General features: G+C 40.3%; 1 protein-coding gene across 1 annotated transcript in view; it reads left to right on the top strand.

Annotated features, from left to right (window-relative positions):
• The first annotated feature begins 5,447 nt into the window (after positions 1-5,447).
• tafa3a (TAFA chemokine like family member 3a) overlaps positions 5,448-24,706 on the top strand; it is a 128,317-nt gene continuing 109,058 nt past the window's right edge. The window contains exon 1 of the mRNA XM_004547587.5: positions 5,448-6,229. The gene's annotated coding sequence lies outside the window, so the exon portion shown is untranslated. The remainder of the gene's footprint in view (positions 6,230-24,706) is intronic.

The raw sequence follows: 24,706 nt of genomic DNA, 5'->3' as shown, positions 1-24,706 counted from the left end.
TATTATCTTGGTAGAAGTTACAACTTGAATAAAATAAACAAATTCTTGTCTTCTTTTCTTGCAACCTTTTCAGGGTCTCTATAGCGGATCACCTGCCTCCATGTCACCCTATCCTTTGCATCCTGTTCTGTCACACCAACCCTTTGCATGTCCTCCATCACTACATCTATGAATCTTCTCTGTGGTCTGCTTAAATGAGCCAAATACTTTTGCTGTAAGCGCTTTTAAAACAAACTTTAGTAGATATAGAGCGACGCTTACACTGTGATATGTCCTCCAACAGATGGAGCTAAAGAACTACCATACAAAATCAGCTTAGCTGGCCTATAGGAATATGGTGACGTCGAAGAGGTATACAGGAAATTTTCATTTGTTGTGTTTATTAGCCTCTAAAACAGTTGAGAATGTTTATGCCTTGCATGTTATAACTGACTGACTGACCCATATATGTATGTTAGCATATCATCTGCTTATCACTTTTTGGACTTGCTTTTTCAACAGCAGCTGTTTAGGTGCAAACTGTCCACACCAGCAGATGCTGGCGAGTGATAAAAGGAAATTAAACAATTTTGTTTGCCTCAAAGGATGGATTTTTTCTTTACTTTTATTTTCTCTTCCAAAGATAAAGTACTTCCAACATCCAGTAGCAGTGGATGAAGATTTAATCTCTCTCCTGATGAATGACCCACTATTTCTCTGACAGAGGCCGCTGAGGCAGACTGCTCAGAATCCAACGGAAACAGTGAAATGACGGGAGAATTTCTCTCCATGATTACTCTAGCTTTCTGAGTGTTTGCCTGCGAGTGTGTATGTGGTGATAGTGCAGACACTGGCCCCATTTTAAAACTCTGGTGAAAGTAAACAGTTGATATGCAGATTATCAGGACACGAAACAAGACTAAGAAATATTAGACATCTAAGGTTCATATTTCATTGTGTGACAATGCAAAATAAATTCTTTTCAATCAGATCCACACTGCAAAATTTTGATTTAAGCAAGGTTTTTATCTTGTCTTGTCTAACGTTTTGGTTTGAATAAGGAGGAACTGAAGGAAAATACGCCTGCTTATTTTACTCAGGTACTGGCTCACTCGTCCGTATCACGGGAAGAGGAGGAAAGACTAAAATTACGACTTCAATATAATATTCCTATGTAAATTTTAAAGTGTAATAATATTTTAATTTTCTTTTACATTTTGTTTTAGTGCAGCTTTATTTGACAGCTAAATTTAGTAAAGATTTTCCATTTTTTATACTTTTACCTCCTCCTTCGTATAATTTCTGAAGAACGCTGTACTTCTGCTTCTCCATAGCTACTTTACAAACTATGCTTTTATGTTAAATGGTACCTGATGCACTTGAAATTCAATTCAGTTAAAGTTTATTTATACGGCACCAGTTCCCAACAACAGTTGCCCCAAGGCACTTATATTGTAAGGTAGAGATCGTGCAACAACAGAGACAATAATAATACAATACAATAGTCCCTTTTGACAGGAAGAAACTTCCAGCAGAACCAGGCTCAGGGAGGAGCAGCCATCTGCTGTGACTGGTTGGGGTGAGGTGAGGAAGACAAGTCAAAGAGACGCTGTGGAAGAGAGCCAGAGATTAATAATAACAAATGATTACATAAATGCAGTTAACCTGTTTCAGATTCTTGCGAGTTGTTTGTAGTTTCTGTTGCTGAGTATTTCCAGTACATAAACATTAATCTTTTTTTAAACTTTAAAATAAAGTCCTTTTTGTCCTTTGAGGCAAAAAAACGAGAAATGTTGTTTCCACTTTTATGTCTGTACTTGATTATGTTGATGTGATTTATATTCATGTGTCCTCAAAATAGTAATATATATTGGATTCTGTCTATTGTGGACCAATGAGATTCATTACAAATTACAAAGTATTTATAAGTATCTTGTGGTTTGGGTGGTGTGCGTTCCTATGTCATAGACTGAGACCACTGGTGTATTTGTTTTTTGAAGCTAATTTTGGTTTGGTTTCATCTTATATACAGCCTTACATTCAGATATTATGTTAATCAAAAATGTTATTATCTCAGGTACCAGATTTAATTCATTCGGTCTCTCCCAAAACTTCAAACTGATTTTGGAAAAGTTGTGTTTAAATTTGAAGCTCCTGCCTCCTGCAATCAGCAGCTACAACTAAAACTCAAGGAACTGGTCTGTCACATATTGAATTTAAGGAATAAATGACTTTTAAATGACTTGGATGCAGTTACTTCATGCAACTTATGATTGTACTGCTGTTCTCATTGGCCAGGACACTCTTGAAAAAGAGATTTTACAGGTTAAAAAAATCGAATCTTCTCATACAATATGTTTTTCAGCAGAACAGGTACTTTTGAAGTGTATAAACATTTGTCCGTAATACTAAATGCTTCATATAAGAATGATTTTGAACGCAATACTTTCATTTATAAGTAGCAAATTTTAAGGCCAGCATATGATGATGTGCTAAGTAATCACTATGAGCCTGAAGCTCAGGCTACATTGCTCAATGCTTCTAGTCAAGCAGTTTTTCTATTCTTGGCTCTATTCTTGACAATATCCCTAATATTGTCATGCACACAGCACCTTCACCTACCTGTCATTAAAGCTGGTGCTTCGAGGGCAGTCATTGAGAATAAAGTTTAAAGAAAGGATGGAGGGAATGGCACATTTCAGACATTAAATCAGACAGTATGAAATGGGTGAAAAAAAACTGTGAATGCGGAAAAGCTACTCTAGCAGTTTCCAATAACAAAAACACTGAAGTAGAAATGAACATAATGACACCCCTATAAGGAAAGAATCTGAATTTCCTGAGAGAAAAAAAGCTTGAGTCAGAGTTTATAAATGTGCTACTTTCACATCTCTTTGAAGTCGTTAAAAACCAGCCTGCAATTAATTTTTGCTCAGTAAAGTTTCGGTAATCTCTAAAAAGCCAAAACCTCAAAGCAAAAGACTTTTGATACACTTGCCATCTACAAGATAGCTTTGCTTCTTTCAGAACTGACCTAGACGATAAAGCTGTGTAACACTGTGATTTGACACTGCCCTGTTTTTGTTTCTAAAAGGTGTACACTCACTGTTCACTTTAAATTGAGCTCATATATTTTGACTTTATGTGGACATTATTCCTTTGTTGTTGCAGCAGTGCACTATCGGGATCTGAGAGAGTTAGTGAAGTTGGAAACTCCATTAGCAGGAGCCACTGATGAAAACCCATCAAAGGCTCAGCAATTGCGATTGAGGTCAGGGGAAAGACCTGGCAGAGAAACCACACAAAGCCATAAAGCCTAAGGTAGCTGCCGCTCATCGAGCATCAGCACTTGAGGAAGAATAACTGTGTCGTTGTCTGCAGACCTGTTGAATTAAAGGGGGCATTAACTGCTGCTTCCGCTGCATTATTGATGGAGAGCTCCATTCCCGAGGCCGTAATGCCTCCTATTTTTTCCCTTGCAATTTTCTGGTAGACATCTCACTGTCTTCAAACACACTTTCGTGCTGAAAGAGAGCGAGGGTTCAGGCAGAGTGCTTGCACTGTTCCCCGCAGGTTGCTTTTATTTTAAGCTGAACCACCACAATCAGTGTCGAACCACGAAGCCTCCACAACTGAAAATAATCGCAGCATGACAAGCATGGGATGATTGGGGTTATGCAAGGTGCCACCTACAGTAACAAGACCTAAAAAGGTAGTCAGGCTTCCTCAGAGAGGTTGCAAATCACATGACAGCTCAAGTGCAGCAGATATCCGTTTCTCCGTGTGTTTTGACCTCAAAGAGACAAAACCAGAGACTGTTATTAGATTTTGATGCCAAATTCTCACTAACTGGAATTTACCTCATGAGTCACCTCAGCTCCCACCTGCAGTACATTTGTTGTAGAGCTCCCTAACAAAGGCTCACACTGCTGGCTTTATCTGCTCTCACACAGCTTGAGACACCTTACCTCCCGGCTGACCTCATCCTGTCATATGATTTAATGAGCGAAGCCGTGTCACAAACTACAGTGGCAGAGGTGTGACAGGATAGGTCTATACAATGCATAGAAGATTAATGAGGCCATCTCCTCCTTCAATGTGTGTGAGAAACGCAGCTTGAGGAGGAAAGAAACTTGATGACTTTAGAAATTATATGATATAAATGACGCACACAGAATCAAAATAACAGCTCCTCTATTTATATTCAGTTATGAAGCGATGCGAAGCCTGTCTCTGGTCTACATACACTATCTGGGTTGAATTTTATAGCTCGGCAGTGATAATGGTATGACATTTTTCTTGTACACTATCCATGGGTTTTTGTGTGTAGTGCCCTTTGATTTTACTTTGTGCTTTTGTGCTGGTGTTTATGGAGTCTTCTGTGAAGTAGATGGCTTTGGCTTCATGATGACAACACTCTCGGAGGGCGGTCCAAAATCAATCAAATACAAGTCCAAATGCTTGCATCCCATCTCCTACAGGCTATTTCAAAGGTTGGTATTGATTATTCCACCCATTCTTGCCATTCAGGGGGGGCCGACGAAAGAGCATGCTTGAGAAATGGAGAGATGATAATGAAATTAAAGGAGGGGAGGCTTTTGTAGCCTGGACACTAATGCATGGGGAGAGTGGAAGCTGAATGTCAAAGACACAAAAATGTGTTATCGTAAACTCGATGAGTATTCACGAGCCTAATTCATGTCATAACGCTGAAGTTCTTCAGAGTGGCTCGTTCGCACCAATTGTATGTGTGGGTGGTGTGTTTGGATAGGGTAAGGGAAGGGGTTTTGATAAGAGGGGAGTCTTTTTTGTGAGAACTGAGGAGGCGCTTCATCTTGTTCTTATCCTCTGATTCTATTTTGGACTTTTTTAGAAAGAAGAAATCTTCTAGGTTACAACAAAAGATGGTGTTCATGTGTTTCACAGAGGTGTGAAAAACCCTTCAGCACACAGCTGTCTTCCTTTTTTGTGTTCACTTGCATTTAGTGGCTCTAATGAAGATTTCAATAGCCTATTAACCCTCTTTTTTTAAGAATAAAAGGAAGAACATAAGAAAGAAAGTCAGGTGACATCGCAGGACAACATCAGACCTTAAAGGAAGAGAATTTAATTTTCCTATTTTTTTTAACAATAATTTATTCACAGCTCTGAAACTCATGGAGGAAAAGTGGATAAATAATAAATTGTTCAAAGTTGTCATTAATAAAAGTATCGAGTGCCTAAATTGCCATCATTGAGGCCTACTGGCACCACTGTTTATAAGATGTTAGGGAGCGTATTGCCATTTCTTCATAACTTAAGTCTATATTAAAATAAAAGTATTAAAATATATGTATACTTCTTCACTTCAAAAAATTTTCACACAGTCCCTAAATCTTTTCTTGGGTCCACCCACTGACCGAAAATAGCTCAAAGCGCATCTTCTAAAATCATGCGGCATGATAAACTGGTTGTGTCTCAATATGAAATATGCCTTACTATAAAAACATCCTTTCGATAAAACATCTTAAATAAACCAATCAGCATAAAAAGCTGCAAACAAATGGCTGCAAGTGGCACTGGCGTAATTAGTGACTCATCTGATTCAGTTTTTATTTCATTGCTGTAGTTTGCTCGCTACTGCTGCATTCAAGAGGGCACGACCATCCAGTTACCAACGTCTGAAGCTTTCTGATAAAGGTCCTCCCCGTCGCCACCGGAGACTCCAATCCAACAGAACCGCTGGATGGCGCTAAAACACCAGCGCTGCATCAGGAGGCTCCACACGCGCTGTGATGAATCCGGCTGCTCTCTCATCACTCGGACAGCTCAGATCCATTTCTCCAACTGCGAGAAAACGTTGCCAAACACCCATCTGCAACCAGTATGTTGAAGGGGGATTGTAAAAATCCACTGCATCCTTGAATTCAGAAAGTATGAGTGACGGTCCGGCGTGTTGTCCAGCTGCCGTGGAGCTCTGGCGGATGGGAAGTTGTGAGTCAGAGGCGGAGGACCAGTAACTTTTATAGACTTTCAAGTCCACCGCCTCCAAGTATCCAGCAGCCCCACTTTAGACTCATTTCTCTCAGGGATTGTGCGTCTGGAGAGCTTAACATTAGACCAGTGTTTTAGGTTATGTGTTGTCCAGGGCGTCTTGTAGCGACAAGGAAATGCCATTTGCCTAAAGAAGAGGCTTCCGTTTTTTTGTGGCTGGCAATGGAGAATAAATGAAAGGGACAGTTCCCGGGATTAACTGAAAGAACAACGGCAGGTAGGTTGGAATTAGAGTTTATAATTTGTTATTCCTATCTGTGGAAGTGGATATATGTATATTTATATATCTATATGTATATCTATCTATCTCTCTATAAATGATTGCAATTAATATTCTGAATTTCTAATGCTTAACAACTCATGTGCGACTGTGAAATGGCAGCAAAATCTACGATTGACTATGATAAATAGCTTTTTACAAATCATCAGGCAGCAATGGGCTACTGGAAACTCATGACTTTAGGTGGCGTACAGGTGTAGCCGCAGGCTGGCAAATGTTCAACTTTATGTTCTCAAGATTCAGTGAATATTAGATGTGGGCATCAACATGAATCCATCACTGACAGTTCCGATTGGACAAAAAGTTTCCCCTCTGAGAGATCTGCCCATGTGCACAAAGGCACGAAAGGAACTCCCTTCTATGTGAAAATGTATGCAAGCAACATGCTACTGTTTTAAGTAGTATCTATCTATCTATCTATCTATCTATCTATCTATCTATCTATCTATCTATCTATCTATCTATCTATCTATCTCGGACCCCCAAATCTCCATATTCCACATCACTGGTACCTTGGCAAAGGTAACTTTAAAACATAAACGTTGCTCCCTGCAGTGCAAAGTTAAATGTAGAGCTGAATTCACAGCAGGTGCAAGTGTGCTTCCCTTTAACCCCAACATAAGAGAAAAGCAGCTCCAGCTATAAACAGCTTGTTTGTGACTTCAGCAAAGTACAGTGGTGTTATCTCATTGTATTATATTGCAAACACGCAGAAGGAGTCCCTAATGAGAACTGGCTCATGTGTTTGGTGTCAGCTGTTGCACGCAGACTGTAGATATTTATTATTATGCCTGCACGCCACTGTGAATATATTCCTTTCTTGCAGCCTTGACTTTCCACTCTCCCTCTCCTAATTTGTTTCATACGCTCTCCTTTTTTTTTTTAAAATCCACCTCAGTCTATCTACTTGTTCACCTTGTTCTTTCATTTGCCCTTCATCCTCTTGACAAGTGTTGTGTGGTCAGCTTTTTTTTTCTTCCCCTCAATTAGTGCTATCATCGCATTTCATCCTGCAGAATATGGGGATGGTAATAACCTTACACTCCTATTGCGGGGTGATACAATTCTGCTGTGATTAATTGAAGTCCCCTCAGAGAGTCAGAGGAGGTGTAGATCTTCCCTTTCACACTCACTGACAGGCAACCCATTATATTGTTTTATAGATCGCCGTCAGTAGCCCTTGAAGCTGCCTGCGGCCCACTGTTGTTCTGGAGGGTTTTATTGTGCAGCGTTATTGGCTGGTAATGCTGACAGGCAGAGCAAAGGCCACCGTGGGATTAAGGGAGATGGGATCCCTGTGACAGTTCCACTGTATTTGACAGTAAACTGGAAACTTGGAAGAAAAAGATTTGCTCGCTCTGCAGTGGTAGTTGTAAAAAAGAAAGAAGGAGATGAAGAAAAAAAAGTGGGGATTTGTTATGAAGTCACGTTCACCATAACATTGGCTTACTTCACATCTGCACAGAGTACTCTAACAAGTGGTGAAACAAAAACGGGCCGTTGGTATGCAACAAAACACACTTTAGTAATGCCAAATAAGTAGCTTGTACAGGTAAGACAGATTAGCCTGCAATTTCTATAAAGCTTCCATTAGACAGACATTGCAACAAACAACAGTGCCTGAAAAAGGCAGAGTATAGACTGAGGCTTGGAGAGAGTACTTGATATGCATGAGCCACCAGGTGATTTCCAGAGGAAGAGAACACCATGGATAAGAGGCTTGTGTCTAGTTTTAAGGAGCCACCCCAGGCAGTATTTGTGTTCTCTGCCAGCTTCCTGCTCACTCTGTCAGATCAATAGGGCATAATAGAAGAGTGCGGATTGTGTTTGCAGGCATGAGACAAAATAATACAAGCATTGTATTGTTTTTTCACCTCGTACATGTGTTGTGTAGTTGTACAATTAAGATTGCCTGTTTGTACTGCACATCTTCTATTTTTTTGCATTTCCTGATGTTTGAGCATGTCAAGCATGTCCGCATGTGCACGTTACATATACATTTGACAGCCCAGTGCTTTGACACCGAGAGCATTGCAGAGCAGCACCACGACTTAACCATAAAATCTGGGGTATTGCATCATTCCACACATTCTCTATTCACCACCAGCCCTGCAGATTTGGTTTAGCGGAACAATAAAAAGTCAGCCATCTATCTACATGATTACACCCGATTTCAGCACCTCAAGATTCGGTGCTCAGCGGTGTCCATAGGCTAATGTGTTTAGAAAGCACAGTTTGTTCCACCTATCAAAGCGCCAGCTCGAGCTGCTGGGGTGAATCCATCGGGTGTTTAAAGGGAAATTCAAAGCACCACCATAGCGAACGAAGTGCAGCATTGTGACGCTTGCATGCAGCTCTGTCATGTACAGTGGAGGAGGAGGAGGACGAGAGGACAGCACATCCCATGTTTTATAGATGCCATTTAAAGGTGCATGCCTGGGATGGGCTGGCTGAAATGAACTGTAACAACAGACTAAACACCAAGACAATAAACTAACAAATTGGTTTTCTGGAAGCCAGCAGTGTCCCACTCACTCGCCTGGGCTGATGTGTGGCGAGCTGTTTTTTTTTTTGTTTTTTTTCCCTGAGAGATTAGGCTGTGAGCACAACTCCATCTCTTATTTATTCATGCTGATTTGCTGTGTGCATGTTTGGCTGTGGGTGTGTGTGAGAAAGGGAGACGGGGAGCAAGAGAGCACGCGTGTGTGTGCAGTTGAAGTGTAGCGGTGTTTGTAAAAAAGTGGGTGTTTTCCAGAGCATTTATATGAATGGTGTGTGTGGGGGGCGCATCGTGCTTGTGTGTACAGGCTTCAGCATCGCCTACTGCTTGATTAAAATTGTGTTGTGCGTGTTGTGAGGTCATTGCAATATATCAGCTCCCTCTGTTGTTTGTTCAGTATACATGACTGAAGTAGAGACACTCATAAGGTTCACCTGACAGTCTTGGAAAAGCTAGATCTACTTGTCATCTGTTTAAACAAATTTTTTAAACTTTGAGATTGAATCATTTGATAGATTTTTTTTGGCATCATTGTTTTCTGTCTGGATGTCTAGGTATTCAATTTCACGATTTGGATACATTTTTTGTTCATAACTATTAAACAAAAATCTGCACCATGTCAGCTTGGGTGCCTTTCATCCCTCTCACTCACAGCAGGAATCATCATGCTTGACTTCATGTTATTATTTCTTTGTAGCTAGAATAGCACCTTGAGAAAAATGTATAGACAGTTATTATTAAAAAGTTAGAAAGGAATCATGTTTGGTTAATTCTTAAAAAACCAATGCAGGTTTGAATCATTTGCATTGTATCCACAAAGATAAGATAAGATAAGATAAGACTTTATTAATCCCACAACGGGGAAATTAGTTATAGAGTTATAGAGTCTAACTGCTGTTGGGATGAATGATCTGCGAAAGCGCTCCTTCCTGCAGCGAGGGTGTTTCAGTCTCTGACTAAAGGAGCTGCTCAGCCCACTCACATACTCATGCAGTGGGTGATGTGGGTTGTTCATGATGGATGTCAGCTTTACTAACATCCTCCTATCGCCAACCATCTCCACAGACTCCAGGGGACATCCCAGCACGGAGCTAGACCTCCGCACCAGTTTGTCAATCCTGCTCCTGTCCCTGTCCGTGCATCCACCCCCACAGCAGGCCACTGCATAGAAAAGGGCAGATGCTACCACAGTGTCATAGAATGTCCTTATTAACTGCAGACTCTGAAGGACTTCAGTCTCCTCAGCAGGTGGAGTCGACTCTGGCCCTTCTTATACAGGATGTCTGTATTTGTAGTCCAGTCCAGTTTATTGTTGAGTTTTACAGTTAAAGTTTTACAGAACAAAAGTTCGACACCCTGAAAGAGCTCTGCTGTGACAAACAACAGTGATTCTTTCCTCTATAAGATAACTACAGAGTTTCCCACCTCCCCTGTCATTAACATCAGCACAAAAACTGTGCCAGGAGCTTCGTTATGTGGGTATCTATGGCTGAGCAGGTAGGTTAGTACTTTTGTTCATATAGCGTATGTTCCCTAATTTTGGTAGGTTAAATCATTCACTTCTTCAGTGACGTGCATTTATGCCACATAAGACTTTGTATACAGTAGAGCAAGTGGACATTTTTTGCATTCTGTGATGATCCACAGAGAGACATTTTTTAAAATTAGAATTAAATACACATTTTCACAGTTGAATGCCTTTTTAAATATTTAATACAATTGAAACTATTAATTAAAGTCCTAATCTACAGTACTGTATATTACCGCTTTGTGATTTGAGTTCTTTCTCCCCTGCAAAATTTCTGTTCTGGGAGTGGCAATACTCTCACTGTACTGTTCAGTGAGTGACATGCTGCTGTTTCTAAGTGGTCATTTTACCTATAAAGCTGAAATCACAACACAGCCATAATCTTTAGCTCATAGGTAATTTTGTGATTTTGTGAGATGATGCCATGGCTATAAAGTCTGTCTGTGCTGCCTGATTCTTCACGTATGCTGCTGCTGAAGGTCCAGAGCACAGAAGCAGTCAGGATGGCCCGGTATTGGAACAGCCTTACACTGTTGGGAGAGCTCTGTTATAGCTTTAGTCACCCCCAGCTGTGGTGTCCCATCTTTATATCATTAAAACAAAGGGAACCATCAAGTAGAGGTACTTTTTGGATAATTTAGCTGCAAATCTCAAGATGTATCTGAGTAAAACACATGTACTGTTTATGATTTGTTGAAGCTGACAATAAAGCTTTTGAGACAACTAACAGTTTAGATTTTTGCACCTTGTTCACTTAACTGTTACAGTTTTTGGAGTTTTCATACCTTGTTTGATCATCTTTATCCCCTCTCACATTCATCTGGTCAAGTTGAAAACTCGTGGTGTTAATTACTTATGTATGACACTTTTAAATGGATTCTTTCAACATGGAACCGGCGCAGTCTCCTGACAGCTTGTTGTACATGGATTTTCTAAGACCCAATGGTTCAGTCCACTCAGTGAAGACGCTTAGTATAGAGCAGAGGTAATACATGACTCTTCCTGGGTAATTCTCCAGCTGACTCTCAAAGTCTTGAAGACACTGAGGACAATTAGGTTTGAATGGATCAGAGCCTCAGAAGGGAAATTCACTCTTCCATGGAGGTGGTTTTCAGCTTTGCCGGGCATCAGACTTTTCTACCAACAATCCTTTCTTTTGCTCTCCTTTATTCCTCCTTTTTGACGGCTCTTCTGTTGTTAGGCAGATTTTGGCAGCTCTCGCTCACAGTATTCTACCATTGGGCCTACATCTCATCAATGTCCTCCTGAGTACAGCAACAAAAAAACTAAATTCTCCAAGCCTTCAACCATCCACCTAGTGAAAAGGCTGGGGAATTGCAGATTTGAGAAACCCAAATCCTAAATTGTGGTCCTTAGGGGAGAAAGGGTGCTATCATTTTTTTGTTGGCAGACTCTTTTCTCTTGGCAGACTCTTGTGGTGCCTGAGGGTCCATAGCAGTATGTTTTTTTCCTCTCATATTTTGTATGGTGTTACTGTCAAGCTCCAAATCATGCCTGTAATCATTAGACTACAATCTGGGTAAAAATTGCAATTACAGGGTGTCGTTTCTGGCTTGTTATTTTAATTTAATTTTTTTGGTGAGAGAGCAGGATCATGGCAACCCTGTGTTATTAAGATGAAAGAAATCAGACTCAAAAAAAGAGACAATTAATGGCAAAGGTCTCTACATGCGCATCATGCGGGAAGGCTGATTTAGGCTTTCTTTTCCAAAATTGAAAGTTGCACTGGTTCCTGCTCTGGTTTTCTTACATGAATTTAGAGCTCATACTTTCTTTTTCTCCTACCCCTCATTATGTAAAAATGCAATTTTGTGACCTGACATGAAGTCCGGTCAGGTTTTTCCATGATGAGAGCCCAACAGTGGAAGAGGTGAGGACTTCTTCAAAGCAGGCTTCTATTTTCAGAATGCCCTTAAATATTGTGCAGAAGCCAGCAGCCAAACCTTGGTGTAATGAACAAAATGAAATGTGGGTACTTGTGTTTTCTTTGCACTATGACAGAATTAGCTCAGAGGTAACTCCGGTTCATGTTCCTCTTTCATCCATTCAAACACGCCTCCTCTTTCAGTCAGTTACGTACATGAACAATAAATACTTCACATTTCATTTTTAATTATTCTTTTGCAGTTTCGCCTTTCAGTTGCATTTGGGTAACCGATGACTAATGAATGAAGCAGACTTGTGTATGTGTGAGAGAGGAAATGGGGAACGTTTGGAAGCATGAGCCAGGATTGTCAGGCGGGGGGTCAGATGGGCTTATTAGTGCTTCTCCTGGTGGTGGGAGACAAAACAATTACCTGTAAAAACTGTTATGTAAAAGCCAGACTTTTAAAATGTTTTTAAATGATATAGCAATGATTAACTGTTTTCATTAACTAAAGAAATTAGAATTTAGAAGAAATTGTAAAGGCATGGATGACAAAATTGTGAGAAAGTACACCCACTACTGTTTGAATACCCGAGCTTAACAGATACTTTATCAGCTCTTCACTTGAAGCTAACTTTTAATGTAACCTTCACAGTTACTGCCGCTTCTTCATTTAAAGCGGTAATGTCGAGCATCTTTTTAATTCATCTGATAATGTTAAAGCTGAAGCTGCTGCATACACAATGTCTTGACAGTGTGGAGGAATATTTCACTGTAGAGTTTAATATTTGAAGTTCAGTGCTATTTGGCATCGAATGGTTCATTTTACTGTTGAAGTGTCAGACCTGAATATCGGTACCGGCTACCACATTTCTGAGATTGTATTGTTGCTTCATTATTTTTACAAGCTCTGCATGTGTGGGCATCCCAATTCTTTGTCTAAACTCTTTGTTTTTGTTTTGACAGAGCTTTCAGGAGTCAGTTTTAAAAGTACAAAAATTGAGCCGCTTATCTTCCATTGATTTTACTTTCTAATTTGGCTACAGTTTGAATCATGTTTTCAACATATAATTTGTTTGTTTCTTTGATGCTATTGATGCTTCATTATTGTTACTTCTTTACTTTTTTCCTTGGTATGTTTTTCTTTTTTTAAAGAAAATGACAGAATACATATGTTTCTTTTCAAATCAAGCTCTTGTAGTCTAATAAAATTAAGATTAGACTATGTATAATAATGTAGGCTCCATTTAATCAGTAGTTTCAATAGTCATGAAACTCTGAAATGTGCGACACAAACCAGAAAATGAAAACATTTGCCTTCCAAGTAACATGTTGGCTGCAGGAGTGAGGCACAGCTTATTAATATGGACCCCTAATATGGACTACTGCATCAATCTGCTGGTGACCAAAGCAATCGCAAGTAGCAGTTCCCTCTTTGCAACTGATTTTTTTCAAGCCAGTGGTTGTTGACAGCTTATCGCCCACGGGTCTCTAGGCCTGTGTGACTGGACCCTTAAGCATTAATAAATAAAAATATGAAATTAAATTCATGGCATCACTTGCTATGAAGTAACTGACATCTCTGATCATCTCAGGACTACATACCCTGTTGTTAAATATTACTTTACACTAGTTTTTGCTCACAGATTTGTATTAAATCTTTCTGTTTTTCACAGTGCCTATGCCGTGGCTTGTTACCTTGTTGGTTTGTAAAGAGTCTGTGGAGATGACAGACAGGCAGAAAGAGACACTGTTGCAATGTTACATGAATTGATCTCTTTACAGAAATGTAATTACTGCTACTGTGAAGGACGTCACATGCTAGTTACATAAATTCCTACAACACTGCATCTTTTCGACACATGACTTTCTTAAAGCGCAAAGCTCTGCCCATGTGACCTCAGACATACATGCTGTTATGTAGATAAACAGATGCTCAATTAGAAGAATTTTGCGTTGAATTCAGAATCTGTGATTGATGATTTTAAGATTTTAAGCTTAAGTGGCAGTCATAATAATAATAATAATAATAATAATAATAATAATAATAATGGGAATATAATATAAATGTTCTGTATGAAGCAGTAGGAAATTTAGAGAAGCCCTCTGTAAAATCAGAAATCAAATAGAAATTAGTTTTACCCTGGTGACAGTGTAAACAAACCATTATATGCATTAAAAAAAGGGAAGGGAATTTATGAGCCTCCATAAACAATCATATGTTCTTTGTTCTGCCAGAGAATCTCTTGGGCAGTACTATTCTGAAGTGTTCACCCCCAATCTGCCATAAACAGAGTAAACTTCCAGAACGGCTGGTTAATCAGTGTGCTAACTTGACTCTAAAGTTCGCACTTCTGTTGAGATTCAAGAATTAAGCATGTTTGCATGTGGATTCCATTTCCGGTCGGAAAATCACATTAAATGTTGAGAAAACTCACAAAATCTAATTCGAGTAAAAACATCACTGATCTTATTCCTGTTTTTAAGGGATTCAACTGGATACAAGAATTTGTAATGATGGGCCTTGTACCATTTTAGAAAGAGTGGCACGATGCTGCCCAGACCCTTTGTGTCTGTGTGAAGATTCAAGCTTAGGGTCTCTTGTAGATTCATTCATTTCATCCACCCATTTTCTCAGTCGCTTATTCAATTTTGTGTCACAGGAGGTGCTGGAGCCTTTCCCAGCTGACCTGTTTCCCAGGTACATCAGTCTATCACAGCACCAACTCTATCTCTTGTAGATCCTCTTATCGTTTTCCTCTTGTGGCCACTCTTGTATCTGTACTGCACATGGACGCTTTCCTGCAATACAGTTCTTGTGCTTAGATGGATGTTCCTTTTCTACACCAGTATCAATTTTCAAATACAAGGCAGAATTATAAAGGATGGATTGAAAATGCATTTTATTTCCTATCCCTGTGCGCTCTCCTTGCACTCTTGTCTTTCCTTCAAATACACATCGTATTCACATGCACACACAACAACTGCTTCACCGCAATGTGTGGGGTGACTAATTTCTCCTGGGCTTTGGACATAGGTGTGTGTGTGTGTGTGTGTGTGTGTGTGTGTGTGTGTGTGTGTGTGTGTGTGAGTGAGAGAGAGAGAGAGAGAGAGAGAGGGTGAGAAGGAGAAAATGAAAGAGGAGAAGCAGTGGTCCACTGGCAGCTCAGAAGAAGCCGCCCACACCCAACGAGGCTGATACCACCTCTTGTGTCATCCCTTAGCTGACAGTCTGTCTGTTCTGCCTCATAAACCAGTGCATGCCCAGAGCACCCTAAATGCGTATAGCCTCTATGGGACCATATCAATTTGATCACTGTTTACTCCCCAGCTTCACATACTGGAGACAAATCACAATCAATGCACAAGACAAATTGAAATCTAAGTGTGCAGTTTTTGCATCCAATTTGAGCTATCTCTGCTGGATTCTGTAGAGTGGAACGGCTGCCAATCACTAGGGCTTTGTTTACTCTCTGTGTCCTGCTGACAACTGGCTGGTACAAAATATCAGCTGCTGTAATGTCACACACTGTGCCTTTGTACAGTTTGATAAACACTGAACTGAAATAGGCCATATGGCACTAAAATCCGTGATGCATGTTGTGCACATACAGTTATAAGAGAAAACAACAGCGCTGTAACGCTAATAGTCATTTAGATTTATTTTCGATTTATCACCAGAGAAAGCTTTTTAGAAACTATGTGTTTAAAAAATATTTTTTTTTCTGTTCAAAGAATCTAAAGTAGCTCAAAGAAAATGAAGTGGTTTGATGAGTTGCAACGAGTAATTGTCCAGATCTGCAATGAATGAGTGAGATTGGACAAAATCTGAGCAGCAGTTCAACAAGAACATTACTAGAAAGATTTTCCTCAGATATGCAAATATTACTGAGTTTTAGTACCCCTTTGTAACCCCCGTATGTTTTATAAACTTTTTTGCTTTGCAACCAAAACCCATTTATTAACCACTGTCATGAAGCTGAGTTGATATTTTAATCATTGTATCTTTATTGGTCCACAATTGGTACATTCCTCTTGCGGTTACCTCATGGATCTGGAAATGTGACGATGGGCAGCAAAAAGAAAGAAAACATGGCTCTCATTTTATTTTTCAGGACTTTATCTGCTAGGCTGTCCAGGCACAGAACCTCCTGGGATAGGATGATGTAGTCTGGCTTTAGTACTGTGTGGTCTCCCGTTAGGTCTTCAAAGAACTCTCCACTCGCTATTTGTCACCTCACTGCTGATGAGCTCTCAGAGTTAGATAAAATTTGTGTATCACATCTGATCAGTACCCACCCCAAGACACACATATGTGCTCTATTTGGGCACAAAGAAGATCAGGGATATATTTGTTTCACCTGGTTGATAAATGAAGCAGCAAAGCATTAAACTCGATCTCCACACTTGTAAAGCTAGAGTTGTGTTATATGTAACATACGTCTGTGAAGGTTCTCAGTCATCCAGGTCATCGTAGTCAAAGGAGCTTGCAAAGAAAAGCGTCTGGACTTCTTTAAGTTGCTTGAAGACGTTTCACCTCTCATCCGAGAAGCTTCTTCAGTTCTAAGGTCAAATGGTGGAGAGTCCCAGATATAAACCTAGTGGGAGTGACCCCCCACAGAGGGACAAAAGGACCCCCTGATGATCCTCTAATCGCCTGAGCCAAGGTGGGAAACTGGGCGTGGGTCCCAATCAGCCAGAGTTTCGGGTGTGTTCATTGTGAAACCTGGCCCCACCTTATCATGCGAATTCCTGAGGTCAGATGGCCCAGGATGTGAGTGGGTGTTAAGGCGTCTGGGAAGGGATCTCAAAACTGGATTATAGATGGCAGAGAGTTGGTGTCGTAAACCCCCGCCTCTGTTCAAAGATGGTCACTCACAGTGGACATAGATGCTTCTTTCACTCCTCTTTCAAACCATCTGTCCTCTCTGTCCAAAATGTGAACATTGGCATCCTCGAAAGAGTGTCCTTTATCCTTAAGATGCAGATGGACTGCTGAGTCTTGTCCTGTGGAGGTGGCTCTTCTGTGTTGTGCCATGCGCTTGTGAAGTGGCTGTTTGGTCTCTCCGATGTAGAGGTCTGAGCATTCCTCGCTGCACTGTACAGCATACACCACATTGTTAAGTCTGTGTTTTGGCGTTTTGTCTTTCGGGTGAACCAGTTTCTGTCTGAGTGTGTTGCTGGGTCTGAAATACACTGGGATGTCATGCTTGGAGAAAACTCTCCTGAGTTTCTCTGATACGCCGGCTACATAGGGGATGACAATGTTGTTGCGTCTGTCCTCCCTCGCTGGTGTCTGATCTTCTTTTCTGTGCCTCTTTGCTGACTTTAAGAACGCCCATTTAGGATAGCCGCACGTTTTGAGTGCTTCCTTTACATGTGTGTGTTCCTTCTTTTTCCCTTCAGGCTTAGAGGGAACATGTTCTGCCCGGTGGTGTAGGGTCCTGATTACTCCAAGTTTGTGTTCCAAAGGGTGATGGGAGTCAAAGAGGAGGTACTGGTCCGTGTGTGTGGGCTTCCGGTAAACTTCGATGTTGAGTTTGCCGTTCTCTTCAATGTGCACAGCGCAGTCCAGGAAAGGCAGACAGTTGTCCTTTGTGTCTTCCCTGGTGAACTTGATGTTCTTATCCACTCTCCACCATTTGACCTTAGAACTGAAGAAGCTTCTCGGATGAGAGGTGAAACGTCTTCAAGCAACTTAAAGAAGTCCAGACGCTTTTCTTTGCAAGCTCCTTTGACTATGTAACATACGCTTATTTCACCCAACTGGTGACGTGACTTGGAAGCTTTACTCCTGACAATGAACACCTTGCTGCTTCGCGATCAGAGACGTAATGGAGATATTTTTGCTGTAATTCCCATTCTCCCACTTGTACGTCTCTTAACACCTCTTCCCCTGGTCCTAATTTATTTAAACATCTAAAACAGGGACCTCAATTATTCACGTCCCCCAGCCGTCTGTGGCCCTGCCATGGCCTCCTGTGGCACTTCGGTGAAAAGTGTGTCTGGATGGACACATTCCCAGGCTGCTCATTAATTGATGCCTCAGTTGAGACCAGAGGGCTAGTGCTCTCTTGCTCCTGTTCTCTTGCTTTCTCTGCCGATCCAGCATGTCGTCTCATCCCTCTCTGACACGCAGGGTGGGAGAGGTGTTCTCAGACGGTGTGATGTCATGCAGTCGTTGTAAAAAGGCTCAAAGGGTGCTTTCACCCCACTGGACCGTTAAGAGGAAAGACTGTGTTGGACAAGGCTTTAGATCTGAAGGAAAAATTCTCTTCACTCAGCAGGAGTCAAGACTGGTGTAAGTGGACAATGTACTTTTATTTTTTAACCTCTTTTTTTTCTGTCCTTCCCACATGCTTCCGTCTTCTAACTCTTGCACTTGTTTAGTTTCTATGAAGCTGGGTCCTCATTCAGCTGAGTGTGTGGGTGATGTTTCCATCCTTTGCCTAATTTAAAGAGCAGTCTACAGCAGAAGGGAAGGTTCAAGGGGGTCAATATACTAAACATTTGTCCCAGGGAGCATAAAAAGTGCAGGCTAAAACAAGATGAAAAGTTGGGCAATTACGAACTGCAAAAATCATAGAAGACTGTGTTTTTTCTATTCATTAAATGGAAAGGCTACAGTAAGAACTGGCTTCGGGCCAAGCAAGAGTTTATTATCTTTTTCATTCCTAAATGTGTAACAATCTATATTTGCCCTGAACCGAGACATGTTTGCCTTGTGAGCCAATCAGTTACTGTCAGATATCTTTATTATCTACATAGCCAAAATTTTCAAGCTCGAGTTCAACCTGGAAGATTGTCCAGTCTTGAATGAACAGCGGACACAATTAAACACGTACAATGTGTTGACTCACTGCACCTGTTCATTCTGAGCTTTAATCAACTTTCCCAAACCGTGTATGATCACAATCAAATGACTTCTTTTTTTTTTTTTTAACAAGGTTGCTATGTCCCCAGTTTTTGCAAAAAAAAAAAGAGAGAGTGAAAAGCAGTGTGGACTTTTGAATCTTTTAAAGCTGAAAATACTCAGGTGGAGTTCATCACTAATTAAAATTGGTTATAATATTTTAATTTGATTTATTTTTGTTCGAGAGTCAGGGTCAGATGTTTAAACAGCATTCACTCAGGATTTTAGTTACACTAAGAAAAATGATCTTTTAAACATATTTCATAACGGTGCATCAGTAAGTCTCATTTTCATTAAGCTTTTCATTACACGCTTTTAGATTGAAATAGACTAGATCGTATTCAGAGTTCTAGAAAAGTAGTTTATTATTAGTTCTATCACATTTTTAAATGAGAACAGCCTCCTCCCATCCATGCAGGACCTAATTGGTGCAACTTCTTTCTCCGAAAAATGTGTTAACCGCTTAATTTGTAAAGAACAGTTTGAAAGATCGGGTTTTATATGTGAGACATCTCTGTACGAGCTTTTGTAACTGTAACTCTTCATTCACTCAAATATTTCCTACAACTGCCTGCAAACTTCAACCTGAGAATTAGCTCTGGCTTCAGTTGTCAAACTCTCTTAAATGTTAAATGATTGTCTTTAGCAGTACTGCTGGTCGCTGCTGTTTAAATTTTCATTAATAAAAGCCATGTCGACATTGTTTAGTATTACTACAGTCCGTCACATGCAACACACACTTCTGGTGCTCGTTCAAGTCAATGATGCTAACAGCAAATCCTATTTACATAGTTGACTATTCACTGAAAACACAAATCTCTTCAACAAAGATGCATCAGTGTGAAACACTGCCAATGTCAGTGCCACTACTAATTAAGGTTTGTTAAATGTACTACCTCCATGACACAGCATATCTCTGCTTAATATTTGTAAAATTAGTATTTGTTGCACCTAAAAGCCTTTGAAAAACTGTGGCTATTTTTTTTTTACCTGCCACAGAAAGTTAAAGACAAGGCAGGGCACTCAGAGGCCAAATAACGTCCAAAATACAGTCTTTAATCCAGAAAGAGATCAAACATGGAGACGCAGTCAGAGAGAGAAAGACGAGCGAAAAGGAAAGGTCCAAAAACAAGTACAATATAAATCAGGAAGAAATAATGAACAGGGAAACCTAGGAGAAGCAGGAAAATGCAAACACATGCCTGGAATGATTACCAGTTGCATTCAACATACATAAATTGACAAGTGAGAAGTGAAAAGCAGAACATAAAGATAAAGACTAATAGGAAAAAGGTGTGGCAGGGAAAACACAGGTGACTGTATTGAGGGCGGGGCAAACAATTCACAAATTACTCAAGAGAAACCAATGATGACAGGATCAGTGCTCCCTGCTGTATTATTTTGCATTATTATAAAAATATCCCCTTCAAACTTGATGCATTTAGAGGTCTGGACAAAGTATCTGATCAAGTCCTTTGAAACTTGGTTACATTTATGAGTTACAAACCCTTTGGTGATGTTTTTCCCGTATGTATTGTTTATTAACTATGTTTTCTTGAGGCCAGAAAAGATAAAACTTTTTGTAAGAATTATGTGAGCTAAGAAAAGCCGCAGTGTTTATTTTTCTTTGTGTTTTCTGTCTTGTTAACCATCTTCCAATCCCTTAATTCTTATATTTATATATTTATGTCTCACTTTCCGTGTTGGTGCTAGATCATTTATGTTGTTCTTTTGGAGGAATATATGTGAAAATATTTTAATTTGGGTTTGGTTGAGGTTTTATTATTACTCCAGGTTCTGATTAATAAGTGTATTTCCTGCTTTGATTTCTTTTTTCTAGTAGATTGCAAACTTTATTTCCTGTGACATCTTTGATTCTTGCTTTTAGGTTAAGGTTATGCCAGGGCAGAATTTCAGTTCTGCATCCTTTGTCTTAGTTTAGTTGTGATTTTTTTTTCCCCACTCTATTTCCTCTCTGTTTTTCCGTGTTCACGACGTTATCCTCTGGTGTTTCCTTGTCTCTGTCTTGATCTTTTAGTGTGAGTTTTCCTGCTTTCATGTTCAGTACGTTGTCTTCTACTTATCCAATTCAGGGATGCAGTAATAGTATCCCAGCTGTCATTTGGCGAGAGGTGGGGTACATTGTAGTGAGACTGCCAGTGTGTCATAGGGCTAGCACAAAGAAAATGACAACCACTCACTGGTTTTTAACTTTTGGGGTAGCCAGACAGAATCCGTGCAGGCATGGGGAGAACATGCAAACTCCACACACTGGGTTTGAATCTAACCAGCTGGTGGAATCACGGCCAGGATTTTCTTGCTGTGAAGTGACAGTGCTAACAGGTGTCATACTCGTTAAATGCTAGTACTCATGTCTGTCTCAATGACATTTGGCTATTTTACAGTTTTACTTTGATTTTTTGTTTTTCTTTCATTTCATGTCTTCCTTAATTCCCCTGATTGTCTTCACCTGTGTTCCCGTAGCTTCCAGTTTGTCATTCCTTAATCATCAATCTGTGTATAATTAAGTTCTGGCTTTTTGTACAATATCTGTTATATTGTGTTACACTTGCTTGCACTCATTTACCTTATTTATTGCGTAAATAAAAGGCTCCTCTTTTTAATTATATATTCCACTTGCAGTGTCCTGCATTTGGGTCTTCTCCACTTTTGATCTTGACATTTTTAATTTACTTCAGTATCCATATGCGCTTCATCTGTAGTTCAGATTTTTCTAAAATGCTTTTTCCTTGAGGCATTTTTTTGTTTTGATTTCTAATGTTTGACCTTGAGTGCAAGCTGTAGAAAATCAAGAGTCTTGAATCTTAAGTGCTTCTTTTTCTTGAAACACAAAGCCTGCAATACAGGGGCCTGTCATGGATTCCTGAGTGGCCAGCCTGACCACTGTATTAGAACTGTGCAAGAAATCAATGCAGGAAATATAGAGGCAATTATTTTGTCTCCCACATTCGCTGACAAAGTAGCAGCTAAGCGAGCCAAGAAGAAAATACAGAATTAAAGAGAAGAAAGTAAATATGTCTGCTGTGGGGGTTTGTGGTTGTGTGAAGAGCATGTGGGTGATTTTCCTGTGTACTTGTGCAGAGCAGCAGTAATTAATGAGGACTGTGAATATTATTGATTTGTTGAAACTTGTACAGATATTTTTTCATGCGTGTGGTAGTTTTGGAATGGCATCAAAGTCAAGTTCACGATTTTTGAGGTCAGAGTACTGTAGGTATTTTTTGTCTATCCCTGTGATGCTTGAAAAGCCAATGCTCCACATCTAGCTCTTTTTTTTTTTTTTTTTTTGCCTGTCCCATTTGGTTCTTTAGCCATCAGAATTGTTGTCTGAAGACCAACAAGGATACCCAATGGATTTACTTTGCCAAATGGATCATCGTGGCATTGCCGTATTGGTCCATTTGGTCGATCTTTGTTTTTATTATTTATTATATTTTATTTTCAGATGTTACAGACGGGACAGACATGAGTGAGGGATAGGAAAGGGAGAAAGAAAGAGGAAGGAAAGGAAAAACAGAAGGGGAGAGGGACAGTGAGAAAGGGGGGGAGAAAAAAAATAAAAATCTCCTGGATCACCTGTTGAGAGAAGAATAGAAAACAAGCAAAAAAAAACAAAGCAACATACTAAACACAACACCATCGCATTAATCTAGCTAAGTGTAAACAGCAGTAAATACTAAATATTCAATGTTGTTGTGCAGCACGCAGGACAGATGTGCTTCGAAGTAGCAGCCAAGAAAGGTGTAATTTGGGTCTACGAGCAGTGAACACCCGTGTGCATACCTGTGTGGATCAGCGCGCTTGTATTCCAAAGGTTTCTCCATGTAACGATCTGCTAGGGAGTGTGGGGGGGCCACAGCCCCGTCCTCCGGGGTGTGAAGCGGGTATGGAGGAGATCAAAACTCCAGACATCCAGAGGCCCCCAGAACACAAGAGACCATGGAAGACCAACAGAGGGGCAGCCGCGCCACTGTTCCAGTAAGAGCTGAGGAGAGTCCCAGATGAGGGTTCACTCAGCAGCCGCGGAGCAGAAGCCAGGGGGAGTTGCAGTGACGCGCCCATGAGCTCCGCCGGCCCCCAGCTGTGCCTGAGTGACCGAGCCCCAGGCCGAGAGGCCGGGGGCACCCCACCTCCGAAGGGGCCCAAGCGAGCCCCAGGCTCCAGGCCCCGACATCTAGCTCTTTTCAGTATATGAATCATGCACAGGATGTGCTCATTCCAATAAAGATCATTTAGTCTCAGATAAGACCACAATGTAGAAAACAGAACACTTCTTTGTTATCATCTTTGGGCATACGTCAGTGTTGGTAGCATACATTATATGCTTCATGTACAGGGTTTGCATTAAACAAAGGATTTAGGTGAAATGACTGTGACCCATGGGGATATTTAACATATCACTGTCCACCCACTGTAACTCACACCTAGACAACAGTAAGTTGGAACTCTTGAGCTGTACACATGAAGTTTGTGCTACTTCTTCTGTGCTGAGGAGATTAAAGGGATGAGAGAAACACCAGGGAGTTTATTTTCTACTCCTAGTAGAGTGAAAAGAAGTTTATGCAGGCTGCACCACCAAGACAGCACTGACTCACTGTTAACTTTGTTCACATATAAGCAATGATCTGTTATAATTACATATGCGTGGATTTTAGCTTAGTGAGTTCAAGTGGTTGTCTGCCTTTCTGTGTTGGCCCTGTGACAGACTGGCAACTTATCCAAGGTTAAATTTAAATTAATGGTTATGTATATTTACCCTTTTGAGCTGTTTTCAAGTGTGTAAAGACGGTTAGTTTTAGCAGTATAATAATAATTAAACACTTAAACACAATTAAAGATAATTAGGCTAATTAAACAAAAATCACTTATGTCTAAAATGCATCTTAAAATAAACCTTAAAATAATTAACCAATGCTTAGACTTGACATGGAGCCAATATAGACCTGTTCCTGATGGGCCGGATTCATGTCAGGAGACAGCAGCGTAATACCGCACATTTAGATGGTTAACAGGCTTATTAAAAAGTTACTGGATTATTTTCATCTTGTAAACAGCACTCGTCTGCGGCTACAATTAAATCTAATCAATATTGTGAGTTTTAATTTATGAGTTCGACTCAGTGCCATAAAATCTTCTTCATCCGTCTCTTTTATAGTTCAAAATGAATCCCTTATTGATTCCATATTTCATTTCTGTCATTAACTTTGTGAGTTCTGGCATTTGCTCCTTAATCGGAGCTCGAACTTCATTACGCTCTGAGGTCTCTCGCGCAAAGCTTCCCAGTCTCTTATTTCCCCGTTAAATGAGGTGTGCAAAGATCAGCTGTAAGCCATCAGGAACAGAGGCTAAATGGAAGGGTAATATACTCCTGCTTATGCAAAGATGCACAGCTGCCATCTATGTATTAGCATTTGGGAATAACTCAAACCTCATAATCCTCAGGATAATTAAAAAGACCACTTTTTCCCCTGTATTGCGTATTATCTGCAAATGAGGTCTATGAGAAGTGAGAGACAGACTGGGGTTGGAGAGAAGGAGCTGATAGCTTGATGGTTAACAGTTTG

This window comes from Maylandia zebra, linkage group LG5 (assembly GCF_041146795.1).
Source record: "Maylandia zebra isolate NMK-2024a linkage group LG5, Mzebra_GT3a, whole genome shotgun sequence".
Lineage (NCBI taxonomy): Eukaryota > Metazoa > Chordata > Actinopteri > Cichliformes > Cichlidae > Maylandia > Maylandia zebra.
The sequence above is the reverse complement of the archived record's forward strand: the minus strand, read 5'-3'. Positions and strand labels throughout refer to the sequence as shown.